Below are 15,884 nucleotides of genomic sequence, written 5' to 3' on the forward strand. Positions count from 1 at the left end.
ACAACAAAAAAACAATCTTATTCCGAGCATTCCAGTAACTTTTTGTGTATGTACTTAGCTGTACTATAAGTAGTTGGTTTGTATGAGATGGTTAAAAAGGCCAAAGATAAAAGGTTTCTTTTTTTTTCCTTTTTTGTCTATGAAGTTGCTGTTTATTTTTTTTTGGCCTGTTTGATGTATGTGTGAAACAATGTTGTCCAACCATAAACCGGAATTTTATTTTGCTGAGTTTTTCTAACAAAAAAAAAAAAGCTGCTTTAATTCTGTACTGAATTATAAATATCCTTTTTTCTTTTTTCCAGTTTTATTAAAATATAATTGACCTATAGCATCATATAAGTTTAAGGAATACACCACAGTAATTTAATATATGAATATATTGCAAAATGATTACTATGATAACTTTGGTTAATATCTATCACCTCACATAGTTACATTTTTTTTCTAGTGATAAGAACTTTTAGGACTACTCTCTTAGAAACTTTCAAATATACAATACTGTATTGCTGGCTATAGTCATCATGTTGTACAATACACCCTGGTAACTTCTTACAACTGGATGTTCATACATTTTCACCATCTCCACCCATTTCTCTCACCCCATCCATCCATGCTGGCAACTACCAATCTGTTCTTTGTTTCTCTAAGTTCGGTATTTCTGGTTCTGCTTATAAATGAGATCATGCAGAATTTGTCTTTCTCTGACATTTTGCTTAGCATCACACCCTCAATATTCATTCCTGTCATCATAAATGGCAGGTTCTTCTCTTCTGGCTGAATAATATTCCATATCTATCTATCTATCTATCTATCTATCTATCTATCTATCTATTTATCTAGCATCTATCATTTATCATCATCTATCTATCATCTATCTATCTCCCATGTTATCTGTACATCTGCTGATGAACACTTAGGTTTTCATGACTGGGCTATTGTAAATAATGCTGCAGTGAGAATAGGGATGCAGACATCACTTTGAGATATTGGTTTAATTTTCTTTGTATATACACCCAGAAGTAGAATGGCTGGATCATATGATAAGTTGATTTTTAATTTTCCAAAGCCCTCTATACTGTTTTCATGGTGCCTACACAAATTTACAAGCCTAGTATGAGTGTACAAGGGTACCCTCTTCCTCATTTCCTTGCTGGTGTTATCTTTTGTCTTTTTCATAAGCTATTCTAGTAAGTGTGAAGTGATATCTCATTATGTTTTTCATTTGCATTTCCCTCATGATTAGTGATAGCGCTTTTTCATGTCTGATGGCCATTTGAATACTTTATTTGGAAAAATGACTACTTAGGACCTATGTCTATTTCTAAATCAGTTAATCTCAGATTTTGTTTATTATTTGTTTTTCCTGTTGAATTGCATGAATATTTTATGTATTGTTGAAATAACCCCTTATCAGATATGTGGTTTGTAAATATTTTCTCCCATTTCATAGGTTCCCTTTTTAATTCCACTGATTTTTTTTCCTCTTTTTTTTTGGTCACCTTTTTATCTTTATCTTTAAAAACTTTTTTAAAAAATTCAATTTAGTTAAATATAGTGTATTATTAGTTTTAGGGGTAGAATTTAATGATACATCATAACACCAGTGCCCATTACATCAAGTGCCCTCCTTAATGCCCATCACCCAATTACCCAATTCCCCCAACCTACTTCCCCTCCAGCCACCTTCAGTTTCTGTCCTATAGATAAGAGTCTCATGGTTTGCTTTCTTCTCTGTTGTTACCTTATTTTATTTTTCCATCCCTTCCCTTATGTTCATCTGTTTTGGTTTTTTTAAAGATTTTATTTATTTATTTGACAGAGAGAGAGAGATCACAAGTAGGCAGAGAGGCAGGCAGAGAGGGAAGGGAAAGCAGGATCCCCGCAGAGCAGAGAGCCCAATTTGGGGCTTGACCTAGGACCCTGAGATCATGACTTGAGCTGAAGGCAGAGGCTTTAACCCACTGAGACACCCAGGCGTCCTTGTTTCTTCTTCTTTTTTAAAAAATATTTATTTATTTAACAGAAAGAGGGAGAAAGGGAGAGAGTACAAACACTGGGAGCAGCAGGCAGAGAGAGAGGGAAAAACAGACTCCCCACTGAACAGGGAGCCTGATGTGGGACTCAATCCCAGGACCCTGGGATCATGACCTGAGCTGAAGGTAACCACTTAACTAACTGAGCCACCCAGGTACCTTATCTATTTTATTTCTTAAATTCCACATATGAGTGAAGTCATATGGTATTTGTTTTTCTCTGATTGACTTATTTTACTTAGCATAATATTCTATAGTTCCAACCACATCATTGCATTGCATTGCAAATAGCAAGATTTCACTTTTTTAATGGTTGAATAGTATTCCACTATATATTATCCATTCATCTATCAATGGACATCTGGGCTCTTTATAGTTTGGCTATTATAGACGTTGGTGTTATAAGCATCGGGAAGCATGTGCTCCTCTGAATCACTATTTTTGTTTCCTTTGGATAAATACGCAGTAATGCAATCACTGGGTCATAAGGTAGCTCAATTTTTAACTTTTTGAGGAACTTCCATACTGTTTTCCAGAGTGCCAGCACCAATTTCCTTTTCCAGCAACAGTGTAGGAGGGTTCCCCTTTCTCTGCATCCTTGCCAACATCTGTTGTTTCCTGAGTTGTTAGTTTTAGTCATTCTGACTGATATGAGGTGGTATCCCATTGTAGTTTTGATTTTTATTTCCTTGATGCCAAGTGATGTTAAGCATTTTTTCATGTGCCTTTTGGCCATTTGTATGTCTTCTTTGGAGAAATATCTGTTCATGGCTTCTGCCCATTTCTTGACTGGATTTTTTTGGGGGAGGAGCTGAGTTTGATAAGTTCTTTATAGATTTTGGATGCTAGCCTTTTATCTGATAAAACATTTGCAAATATCTTCTCCCATTCTATAGATTGCCTTTTAGTTTTGTTGATTGTTTCCTTTGTTGTGCAGAAGCTTTTGTTTAGATGAAGTCCCAATAGTTCATTTTTGCCTTTAGAAACATGTCTAGCAGTTGTTGCTGCCAAGGTCAGGGAGGTTACTGCCTGTGTTCTCCTCTAGGATTTTGATGGATTCCTGTATCACATTTAGGTCTTTTATCTGTTTTGAATTTATTTTTGTGTATGGTGTAATAAAATGATCCAGTTTAATTCTTCTGCATATTGTTGTTTACCTTTCCCAACACCAATTGTTGAAGAGACTGCCTTTTTCACATTGGATATTCTTTCCTGCTTTGTTTAATATTAACTGGCCATATGATTCTGTATTCATTTCTTGGTTTTCTGTTCTATTCTATCAATCTATGTGTCTATTTTTGTGCCAGTACCACACTGTTCTGATTGCTATAGCTTTGTCAAATAACTTGAAGTCAGGAATTGTGATGCCTCCTTCTGTTTTTCTTTTTTTAAGTAAGGTTGCTTTGGTTATTTGGGGACTTTTGGCGTTTCATACAAATTCCATCATTTTTCTAGCTCTGTGAAAAATGCTGTTAGTATTTTGATAGGGATTGCATAAAATATGTAGATTGCTTTGGGTAGAATAGACATTTTAAAAATAGTTGTCTTTGTAATCCATGAGCATTGAAAGTTTCCACTTCTTTGTGTCCTCTTCAATTTCTCTCATCAGTCTTCTAAAGCTTTCAGAATACAAGTCTTTTACCTCTTTGGTAAGGTTTATTCCTAGCTATGATACTTTTTTTAGTGCAATTGTAAATGGGATTGATTCCTTAATTTCTCTTTCCATTGCTTCACTACTTGTATACAGAAATGCAACAGATTTCTGTGTGCTAACTTTCTTTTCTTCAACTTTACTGAATCACTGCATCAGTTCTAGCAATTTTTTGTGGAGTCTTTTGGGTTTTCTATATAGAATATCATGTCAAGGGCGCCTGGGTGGCTCAGTGGTTTAGGCCTTTGCCTTCAGCTCAGGTCGTGGTCTCAGGGTCCCGGGATTGAGTCCCGCATTGGGCTCTCTGCTTGGCAGGGAGCCTGCTTCCTCCTCTCTCTCTGCCTGCCTCTCTGCCTACTTGTGATCTCTCTGTCAAATAAATTAATAAAATCTTAAAAAAAAAAAATCATGTCAAAGTATTACTTCTTCTTTGCTGATTTGGGTATCTTCTATTTCTTTTTGTTGTCTATTTGCTAAGTCTAGGACTTCCAGTACTGTTAAATAACTGTGGTGAGAGTGACATGCCTGTCTTGTTCACGACTAAAGAAGAAATGCTCTTAATTTTTCCCCATTTAGGATGATATTAGCTGTGAGTTTTTCATATATGGCCTTTATTACGTTGAAGTACATTCCTTGTAAACCTACTTTGTTGAGGGTTTTTATTATGAATTGTTGCACTTTGTCAAATACTTTTTCTGCATCTACTAAAACATCATATGGTTCTTATCCTTAACTGTATTAATCTGGTGTATCATGTTGATTGATTTGCGAATATTGAACCAAACTTGCAACCCAGGAATAAATCCCACTTTGTTGTGGTGAATGATTTTTTTAAAAATATATTTTGGATTCTGTTTGCAAGTATTTACTGAGAAAGTTTGCATCCATACTCATCAGGGATATTGGCTTATAGTTCTCTGTTTTAGTGGAGTCTTTATATGGTTTTGATATCAGGGTAATGCTGGCCTCATGGAATGAGTTTGGAAGCTTTCCTTCCTTTTCTATTTTTGGAACAGTTTGCAAAAAATCAGTATTATCTCTTCTTTAAATATTTGTTAAAATTCATGTGTGAAGCATTCTGGCCCTGGACTTTTGTTTTTTGTAAGTTTTTAGATTAACGGTTCAATTTCTTTGTTGGTTTTCAGCCCGTTCAAGTTTTCTATTTCTTTCTGTTTCAATTTTGCTAGTTTACATATTTCTAGGATTTTATCCAATTTCTAGGAATATATCCATTTTTTTTGCAGGTTTGCCTATTCATTGGCATACAGTTTTTCATAATATTGTTTAATAATTCTTTTTTTTTCTGTGGCTTTGCTTGTTATTTTTCCTTTCTCATTTGTGATTTTATTTATTTGGGTCCTTTCTCTTGTCTTTTGAAAGAGCCTGGCAAAAGGTTTATCTATTTTCTTAAAATTTTTAAAGAACCAGCTCCTGGTTTCATTGATCATTTCTATTGTTTTTTGTTTGTTTGTTTTTGTTTTTATTTTAGTTTCCTTTTTTTAAGATTTAATTATTTGAGAGGGAGAGTGTGTGCACACATGCTGGAGGAGGGCAGAGGGAAAGGGAGAAAGATAATCCTCAAACAGACTCCCCACTGAGGGCTGATTTCCCTTGTGGAGCTCAATACCAGGACCCTGAGATCATGACTTGAGTTGAAATCAAGAGTCAGACTCTTAAACAACTGAGCCACCCATGTTCCTCTATTTTAGTTTTTTACTTATAGAACTAAAAATCATTTATTTCTGCTCTAATCTTTATTTTCACTTCTTTTCTGTTTTGGCTTCAGGCTTCATTTATTTTTCTTTTTCTAGCTCCTTTAGGTGTAAGGTTAGGTTTTTCATTTGTGACTTTTCTTGCATCTTGATGCAGGCCGTTATTGCTCTGTCCTTCCCTCCTAGGATGGCTTTTGTTGAATTCCAAAAGTTTTGGACAGTTTTGGTTTTATTTTCATTTTTTCCAAGTATTTCTTATTACTTAGTTGATTTCCTGGGGTTGACCCATTCAGTGTTTGTTAGCATTTTGTTTAACCTCCATGTACTTGTGGTCTTTCCAGATTTTTTCTAATGGTTGATTTTAAGTTTCATAGCATTATTGTCAGAAAAGACGCATAGTGTGATTTCAATCTTTTTGTATTTGTTGAGGCCTGATTTGCAACCTAGTATGTCATCTAGTCTAGAGAAGGTTCCTTGTGCACTTGAAAACTATATGTATTCTGCTGCTTTAGGATGGAATGTTTTGAATATATGTATTAAGTCCTTCTGGTCCAGGGTGTCATTTAAAGCCATTGTTTCCTTGATTTTTCTCCCTAGATAATCTGTCCATTGAAGTAAGTAAGTTCAAGTCCCCTACTATTATTGTATTATTATCAGTGAGTTCCTTTTTTTATTTGTTATTAATTGTTTTATATATTTGGGTGCTCCCATGTTGGGGGTATAAATATTTACATTTATTAGATATTCTTGTTGCATTGTCTCCTTTATTCTGATAAAGTGCCCTGCTTTGTCTCTTGTTACAATGTTTGTTTTAAAGTCCAGTTTGTCTGAAATAAGTATCACTGCTCTGGCTTTCTTTTTTTTTTTTTTTTTAAGATTTATTTATTTATTTGACAGACAGAAATCACAAGGAGGCAGAGAGGCAGGCAGAGATAGAGGAGGAAGCAGGCTCCCCGCTGAGCAGAGAGCCTGATGCGGGGCTCGATCCCAGGACCCCGGGATCATGACCTGAGCCGAAGGCAGAGGCTTTAATCCACTGAGCCACCCAGGCGCCCCTTTGGCTTTCTTTTGATATCCTTTTGCATGATAAATATTTCTCCATCATCTCACTTTCAATCTGCCATGTCTTTAGGTCTAAAGTGACTCTCTTGTAGGCATCATATAGATGAGTTTTGGTTTTTTTTGTTGTTGTTTTGTTTTGTTTTGTTTTAATCCATTCAGACAACCTATGTCTTTTGATTTGAGCATTTCATCCATTTGTATTCAGAGTAATGATTGACAGATATGCATTTAGTGCCATTTTATTACTTGTTTTGTTGTTGATTCTGGAGATTTGCTCTGATCTTTTCTTGTCTTTATCACTTTTGATCTTCCTTTCCGCTCAGAGTTCCCTTTAATATTTCTTGCAGGGATGATTTAGTGCTCAACAACACTTTTAGTTTTTGTTTGTTTGGGAAACTCTTTATCTCTCCTTCTATTCTAAATGGTAGCCTTGCCAGATAGAGCATTGTAGGCTGTAGATGTTTTCTATTCAGCACTCTCTTCTGGCCTGCAAATTTTCTATTGTGAAATCTGCAGCTAGCCTTATGGGTCTTCCTTGTAAGTGAGTGAGTTTGACTTGCTGCTTTTAAGATTTTTTCTTTATCACTATATTTTGCAAATTTAATTATAATATTTCTCATTTTTGGCCTGCTTTTGTTGATTTTGATGGAATTTCTCTGTGCTTCTTGGATCTGGTTATCTGTTTCCTGCCTCAGATTAGGGAACATTTCAGTTATCATTTCCTCAAATAAATTTTCTGCACCATTTTCTCTCTTTTCTTCTCCTGGGACTCCTATAATAATGATTGTTATTATGTTTGATGGAGTCACTGAGCTCCTTAAGTGTATTCTTGTATTCCATAATTCTTTCTCTCTTTTGTTCAGCTTCATTATTTTCCACTATTTTATGTTCTGTATCACTAATTCATTCCTCTGCTTCTTCCAGCCTGCTGGTCATTGCATCAAACTTGTTTGCAATCTCATTTGTTGTTTTCTTCACTTCTGATTGATTTTTTTTAAACTTTTTTTTTTAAATCTCTGTGGTAAGGGTCTTTCTGATATCTTCTATTCTCTTCTCAAGCCCAGTGAATATCCTTATGACTGTTCCTTTAAATTCTCCATCAGGTGCGTTACTTATATCTGTTTCACTTAGATCTCTGGCCATAGTCTTAACTTATTCTTTCATCTGGGATAAATTTCTTTTCTTCACATTTTGTCTAAGGCTCTGCCTTCTTCTACCATGTATTAGAAAAAACAATTATGCTTTCTGCTTCTGAAGGGCAGAAAGAAGAGGCCATGTAGTGTCCCGGACCTGGTGCTTCATAGAGTCTCTGGTGTGTGCTGCATGTGCTCTGCTGTTGTGTTTTGGCTGCTCTACCCTTCAGGCCACTCATTCGCAGAGGCTCTCCTTGCCTGTTGAGGGCAGTGTTTGTTCCTTGGTCAGAATGTGATGAGTTTTTGTTTGTTTGTTTTTGTTTTTTTAACATACAATGTATTATTTGTTTCAGGGGTACAAGTCTGTGACTCATCAGTCTTACACAATTCACAACGTTCAGCATAGCATATACCCTCCCCCAAGTTCATCACTCAGCTACCCCATCCCTCCCCTCCCCCCAGTTTTAACTAGCTGTACTCTGGTTTGCTTGTGAAATGAGACCTGATACTAGTTCCACTAGAACTGAGGTATTCCAGATCTGTTTGGGAGATGTGGTGTGGGTTGGATTTTGTGCTAGTTCTAGGGGAGGGGACTGCCATTTGGGACTGAAGCAAGCTTGACTGAGAAGGACAGCTCCTCCAGAGAGCAGGGTGGGTGGCTTGGTGTAAGCAAGTTAAGCAGCCAGTGTGTGCTCTGTGCTGCTATCAGCAAGTGGCTCTGGGTGTATGCTGAGGAGTGGGGAGTGGGAGAGAATGGTACTGACCAGGTCCATTCTCCCTGGAGAGGCATGTCCTGGAATGCTGCCACTCAGGGAAGAACACCCTGAAGAGCGAATAATACCCCTACCTCTAACCCCCATGAAATCCAGGCATTATTCAGATCGCTGTTGCGATGCTCTTTGTCTCTAGGCTTTTGCCTGCCTTCTCTCCAGGAGCAGCCCAGTGCCTTCCTGATTTTATTCCAGCCAAGCCTGCTGACCTTGAAAACTCCAGGGTTTAGGGAAGTGGTTTGGGCAGGGGTCTGTGTAGGTCTTCTGGAGGAGTGGCCCGCAGCACTGGAACTGATGTGAGCTTGAGAGAGGGCAGTCACACCAGAGCACATGTGTGTGGGACTTGATGTTACCAAGTTAGGCAGCCTGTGTCAGCCCTGATCTGCTTCCCACAGGTGGCTATGTGTTTATGCTGAGGGGTGGGGGAGGGAAATGGTGCCAGCCATCTCCTTTGTTCTTGGAGAGGAGTTTCCCTGAATGCTGCCTTTCAGGAAAGCACTTTGAGAAGAGTTGAATAATCTCCTCCCACTGTGCCCCAGGCATTCTTCAGATCACGGTTTCCACTCTGTCTCCCCCCAGGTTGTTTGCCTGCCTTCTCTCCAGGAGCAGCACAGTGCCCTCCAGGCTAATACCAGCAAAGCCCACTCTCATTTAAAACTCTAGGCCTTAAGCCTTGCTGGTTGTAAGGACTCAGAGAATTCAGCTTCTTTCACTTTTCAAGCCAACTGCTTTGGGAGAAATGCTCTCCAGGTGCATTCCCCAGTATGATCCTCTATCTCTTGCCCTTTTTCTCCCCAACTGCTCCCTCTCCTCTGCATCACCAGCAGTCCCTGTATGTCCTACCTTCTATGTGGCCTCTTTTTTCCCTTAAGTTGTGGAGTTTGTTCTGCCAGTGTTCAGATTGAGTTTGGGGGGTATTCAGGATGAGTTTAGAGTTATTTAGTGGTGTTCATGGAAGAGATGGGCCTGTGGACCTCTTACTTCACTACTATCTTCTTGAATCTGATTATTTGCTTTCACTAAAAAACTTTCTCATTTAGACATAGTCCCACTTAATTATTTGTGCTTTTATTGCTTGTCCTTTAGGTGTCATATCCAAAAATAATTTCTAAGACCAATGTCAAAGATGTGTTCTCTTATGGTTTTATTTTTGTTGTTGTTATTGTTGTTGTTGTTGTTGTTGTTAGAAATTTTATGATCTCAGGTCATACTTATAGTCTTTAACATATTTCAAGTTAATTTTTGTGAGCATAAATAGTGGTCCAGTTTCATGCTTTTGCATGTAAACATACAATTTTCCCAGTACCATTTATAGAAGAAATGATCTTTGGAGTGCCTGGGTGGCTCAGTGGGTTAAAACCTCTGCCTTCAGCTCAGATCATGATCTCAGGGTCCTGGGATCAAGTCCCACACTGGGCTCTCTGTTCAGCAGGGACCCTGCTCTCCCCCTGCCAACTTGTTTGCCTACTTGTGATTTCTCTCTGTCAAATAAATAAATAAAATCTTTAAAAAAAAAAGAAAAAAGATCTTTTCACCATTAAATGTTCTTGAACCCTTTGTCAAATATTAGTTGAACAGATGTGCATGAGTTTATTTGTGGACTCTTGATTCTCTTCCATGTATCTATTTTATGCAAATAGTATACTGTTTTGATTACTATAGATTTATAGTATAGTTTAAAATCAGGAAGCATAATGCCTCCTGCTTTGTTCTTCTTTCTCAATATTCTGTTCACAATCTTCTGTGGTTTCATATAAATTTTAGGATTGTTTTCTTTTATTTTTATAAAAAAATACTTGAATCTTACAGGGTTGGCATTCAATGTGCAGATAACTTTGGGTAGTAGGGATATTTTAACAATATTAATTCTATAAGCCATGAGCACAATATATCCTTTATTTATGTCTTATTCAAATTCTTTCACCAATGTCACAATTTTCAGTGCAGAGATCTTTCACCTCTTGTGTTAAATTTATTCCTAAAGAATTTTCTTTTTGAAGCTATTATAAATGGGATTGTTCCCTTTATTTCTTTTTAAGATAATTTGTTGTTAGTGTATGGAAACATTATTGATTTTTTTTAATGTTGATTTTATATTCCGCAACTTCATGGCATTTATTGATAAGATCTAAAAATTTTGGTGGAATCTTTAGGATTTTCAATATATAAATCATGTCATGTGTAAACAAAGTTAATTTTACTTCTTCCTTTGTGATTTAGATGCTTTTTGTTTCTTGTTTTTCTTATTGCTCTGGCTAGGACATCCAGTACTATGATAATTTAGAGTGGTGTGAGTGGCCACTCATATCTTGTTCTTGATCTCTTAAGTGGAAAATTTTTCGACTTTTCACCATGAAGTATTATGTTAGCTGTGGGTTTGTCATATTTAGCCTTCATTGTGTTAAGGTACATTCCTTCTGTACTTAATTTATTGAGAGTTTTATTAGGAATGCACGTGGAATTTTGTCAAATGCTCTTTCTTCCTCTGTATAGGTGATAATTTGATTTTTTTTAACCCTGACCTGAAGGTCTTTTAAAGATTGAAGTATAATTGAAATATAACATTATATTAGTTTCAGGTACACAACATAATGGTTCAATATCTGCCTACACTGCTAAATAATCACAACAATAAGCTTAGTAATCATTTTTCACCATAAAAAGTTTTAATTTTTTTGTGATGAGAAATTTTAGGATTTACTCTATTGGCAACTTTCAAATATGCACTACAATGTTATTGACTACAGTTACTGTGTTGTACATTACATCTCCATAACATGTATTTTATATTGGAAAGATTTTACTTCTTGACCCCCTTTACCCATTTCACCCAACCCAAAGCTCTCTCCACTCTAACACCCACAGTTCTGTCCTATCAGTGAATTTTGTTTTGGTTTTAGATTTCTCATATAAGTGAAATATGGTGTTTGTTTTTTCTCTGACTTATTTCACTTATCATAATTCCCTCAAGGTCCATCAGTGTTGTCACAAATGTCAAGATTTCATTTTTTTTAATGGCTGAATACTATTACATTGCATTTATATACCACATCTTTGTTATCCATTCATCCATTGATAGACACTCAGGTTATTTCCAAATCTTGGATATTGTAAATAATACTACAATGAACATAAGGGTGTATATATCTTTTAGAAGTAGTGTTTTCATTTTATTTTTCCAGATAAAAGCTTAGTAGTAGAATTGTTGGATAAGATGGTAGTTCCATTTTTAATTTTGTGGAGAAACTCCGTATTGTTTTAAATAGTGGTTGCACCAATTTAAATTCCCACCAACAATGCACGAGAATCCCCTTTTCTCCACATTTTAGCCAACACTCATTATTTCTGGTCTTTTTGATACTAGCCATTCTAACAGATGTGAGGTGGTATCTTGTGAATTTGATTTGCATTTCCCTGATAATTAGTGATGTGGTACATTTTTTCATAGCCCTGTTGGTCATCTAGATGTCTTATTTGCAAAAAAGAAATCTATTCAGGTCCTCTGACAATTTTTCAATCAGCTTTTTTTTTTTTTTTTTTTTTGCTATTGAGTTCTGTGAGTTCTTTATATATTATCTTCATTAATCCTTTGCCAGATATGACTTGCAAATATTTTCTTTCATTCAGTTGGTTTCTTTTTTTTTCTTTAAAGATTTTTAATTTGACAGAATAGAGCAAGAAAGCACAAGGAGGGGAAATGGCAGAGGGAAAAGGAGAATCAGGATCCTTGCTGAGCAGGGAGTCCCATGTGGGGCTTTATGCGGGGCTTGATGTGGGCTCAATCCCAGGATCCTGGGATCATGACCTAAGCCGAGGCAGATGCTTAACTCACTAAGTCACCCTGTTACCCCATCATTCAGTAGATTTCTTTATCATTTTACTTGATGCTTTCCTTTGCTGAACAGAAGCTTTTCAGTTTGATATAATCCCTTTTGTTTATTTGTATGGATTTGTGGGTTTTGTTTTGTTTTTTTTTGCTTTTCTTTTAGGTCAGGTACAAGTTGCCAAAACCAATGTCAAGGAGCTTATTGTGTGTATTTTATTCTAGGAGTTTTATGTTTTTAGGTCTTCCTTTTAAGTCTAAAACATTTGAGTTCATTGTGTATGATGTAAGATAATAGTCTAGTTTCATTCTTTTGCATGAGGCTGTCTAGTTTCTCCAACACCATTTACTGAAGAGATTATACTTTCCCCATTGTATATACATAGATTTTTTTGTCATAAAATTCAAGTGAGTTTATTTCTGAACTTTCTATTTCTTCCATTGATTTTTGTGTCTGTTTCTTGGCAATACCATACTGTTTTAGTTACTATATCCTGTAATACAGTTTTAAATAAAGAATGTGATGCCTCCAGTTTTGTTCTTTCTCAACATTGTTTTGGGTATTCATGATGTTTATCAGATACATGCAAATTTTAAGATTGTCTGCTATTTCTGTGGAAAAATGTCATTGAAATTTTGATAAGGGACAGTAGATGGAACCTAGACTCTAATGGTCCAAAACACGGGATACAGCAGCTGGACAGCCTCACAGAACCTTGGAATGTAAGGAGGAGGACAACAGCTGTGGCAGAAGTACTGGGCAAGCAGAAGATGGCCAAGGTCCCTTAAAAAGTACTTTCATACAGTCTTGAAGACATAAAGAAATGGATGAAAGAGAATAGGAATAAAAATTCGCCAGAGATGGCAAACGAAAGTCTTTTGTAACTGCACTATGCCAAATAGTCTCTAACACTTCTAGACTGCAAAAACAAAACAAAACAAAACAAAACAAACTACCAAGACAGAATGTTAGTTTTAGGTTTGGAAAATGAAAAATCCGAAGTGAGAATAGCCCAAGATATCATCCTCCAACTGAGGAAAGAATGTTACTACCTCACATGTCAGCTACATGCATTGAAAGAAAAACTTCACACCAAAGAGAAGAAACTGTTCAAAACTAGGAAATATGTCCCTCTGGAATGGACTCCAATAGTGACAACAACTCTGGGCATTTATTTGTAAGGATATACCACAAGTTCCTCTTTAGGAAGATCAATTTCCAGGACAAAGAGAATCATTCCAAATAGAAGAGCAAATACCTATTTTTCAAGATAGACTGGGATTTGATTTAGATTCAGATGAAGATAAATCTGCTGATAATGTCTTACCTAGAACTGTATCTGTCCATCAAAGTTTAAAGAAACATTTTAACAATCTATGTCAGTTCAATACCTTGGATGATTTTAAAATCAGTCATTTCCCAGTGCAGCCTTTTGAATCTGAAATAATTAGATGTGTAGACCCACTAGTAAACATGAACATACCTGAAAACATAGAACAAAGTGTTTGTCAAAGAAGTAAGGATCATATTAACTTATCACCAATGTTGACTGACTCAGGAAGACCTATTAAAACAAAAGAAAACATTTTAGAATATAAGTTTGAACAAACTAAAAGTAAGCATAGAGGTGCAGAAGGAAGAAAAGGAGACTGGCAAAGCTAATAGAGAAAATAAAAATCTGTATCAAAGTATAGTGGAGCAAATGTAAAAATTAAAAAAAAAACTGTTTCAAAAAAAAGTTGAATGAACTGTCACTTCCAGTGTTGCTTACAATTTTAATTTGAAAGATGGTATTCATCTCACTCCTTTCTGACAAAAAAAGTGAGCAAGGATTCTAACAGAGAAGAAAACAACAATGAATTTGAAGTAAGTATCTGTGAATCAAGTGCTGAAAAATCTGCTGAAATTCTTATGAGGGATCCCTTGTGTGTAACAAATTGTTTTCTTCTTTCTACATTTGAGACTTACTCTTCAATATTTGAGATTTTAACTATAATGTGACATCAGGTGGATGAGTTTGGATTTATGTCACTTGGAAATCTCTGAAATTCCTGGATCTGGACTTTTTTTTTTCCCTTTCCCAGGACAGAGAACTTTTCAGTCATTATTTCTTCAAATTAAATTTTTTCCCTTTCTTTCTCTCTTCTTTTGTTACTGCTCTAATGCAAATATTGATCTACTTGATGTTGGCCCATAGGTCCCTTAAGGTATCTTCACTTTTTTACATTCTTTTCTTGCCGCTTCTGTTTCGGTGAGTTCCACGGTCCTGTCTTCTAGCTCATTGATCTTTTATTTTGTTTTATCTAGTCTGCTATTGAACTCCAGTGTATATTTCAGTTCAGTTATTGTAGTCTCTAGTTCTGTGAATTCTGTTTGGTACTTTTTAATATTTTCTGTCTCTTTGTCAAAGATTTTTACTGCACTTACCCCTTTGGTGGGCATTTTTTGTGACCATTAATTTGAACTCTTTGTAAGGTAAATTACTTATCTCTGTTTCATTATGTTTTTTTTTCCTCAAGGTTGTTTTTTTTTTAATGCTTTTTCATCTGGAACACATTCCTCTGTTTCTTTATTTTTGTCTCTGTATTTTTTTTTTTTTGTATGTTAGGTGAAATATCTACCTCTCCAAGTTCGTGTGCAAGTTATGAAGCTTGTCACTTAACACTGTTCTAACTTTTGGTTGTCTATAGCACCTTTTTGTTTATATAAGAAGGCTGATTTATTCTTCATAGGTTCCAGGTATTGAGGATAGGCCAAGACCTCTCAGTGATCAAGTCATCTCAGTCAGCTCCTAGTTTGAGGATGACTGAGAGCCATCATGCTGCAGTTTATAAAGTATGCAAATATTTAATATCCTCTGGGTGAACTGTAGCCACAGACCCTACTGCTCTTTAGACCAGGTAATCTACAGCTATCTCCTAGGCAAGAGTTACAAAATTTGAGGTTGCATTTGAATGTATATGCTCCTTTCTGGAAGATACTGGTGAGCTGTATTGAGGCCTATATAGAACCCCAAATTTTTCCACAGTCCACATTCCCGGAGAGCACCTAACATAGTCTCTATATGTGTGGTGAACCTAAAGCCTACTCCTCAGACTACAGGACAAATAAATGGGTCTTTTTCATAGGAAGACTATAAATATGTTTTTGTTTGCTTTCTTTGTCATTACCTGGGAGTGGTAGACTGGTAAGAATTATCTCTGCAATTGTCACCTTCCCAAGGGGCCCAGGTATGCAAGCCATCTTGGCTACCAGAGCTAAGTGATAAAACAGAGTCCACTCTGTGATCCACATTTTCCTGCTGGCTCTAGTAAGTTAATTGGAGAGTTCAAGGGCAAGTCATGCCTACTGGTTTTATCAAGGCCTCAGGAGAGTTCATGTATATCCACCAATTTTGGGAGGGCAGGGGGAGAACATTTTTGGAAGGGCACCTAGAGAGTACACAAACCTTAAGGGTCTGCTGACATTGACAGGGCAACTGGAGAGCACAGGGGTAGATCATGCCCACCAGCATTAGCAGGGTAGAGGGAGAGTGCAAAAACTGTGATAATTTGATTTTTATCTTTCATTTTATTAATATCTATCACATTTATTAATTGGTGTATGTTGAACCATCCTCTCTTCCCATATATGAATCCCATTTGATCAACATGTCTGATACTTGTGCTGTAGAATTCAGTTTCCTGGTATTTTGTTGGC

General features: G+C 36.3%; 1 pseudogene; it reads left to right on the top strand.

The window, feature by feature from the left end:
• Positions 1-12,854: 12,854 nt before the first annotated feature.
• Positions 12,855-15,237, top strand: LOC125091484 (shugoshin 1-like; annotated as a pseudogene).
• Positions 15,238-15,884: the final 647 nt, after the last annotated feature.

Source organism: Lutra lutra, chromosome X, assembly GCF_902655055.1.
Source record: "Lutra lutra chromosome X, mLutLut1.2, whole genome shotgun sequence".
In the NCBI taxonomy this organism is placed as follows: domain Eukaryota; kingdom Metazoa; phylum Chordata; class Mammalia; order Carnivora; family Mustelidae; genus Lutra; species Lutra lutra.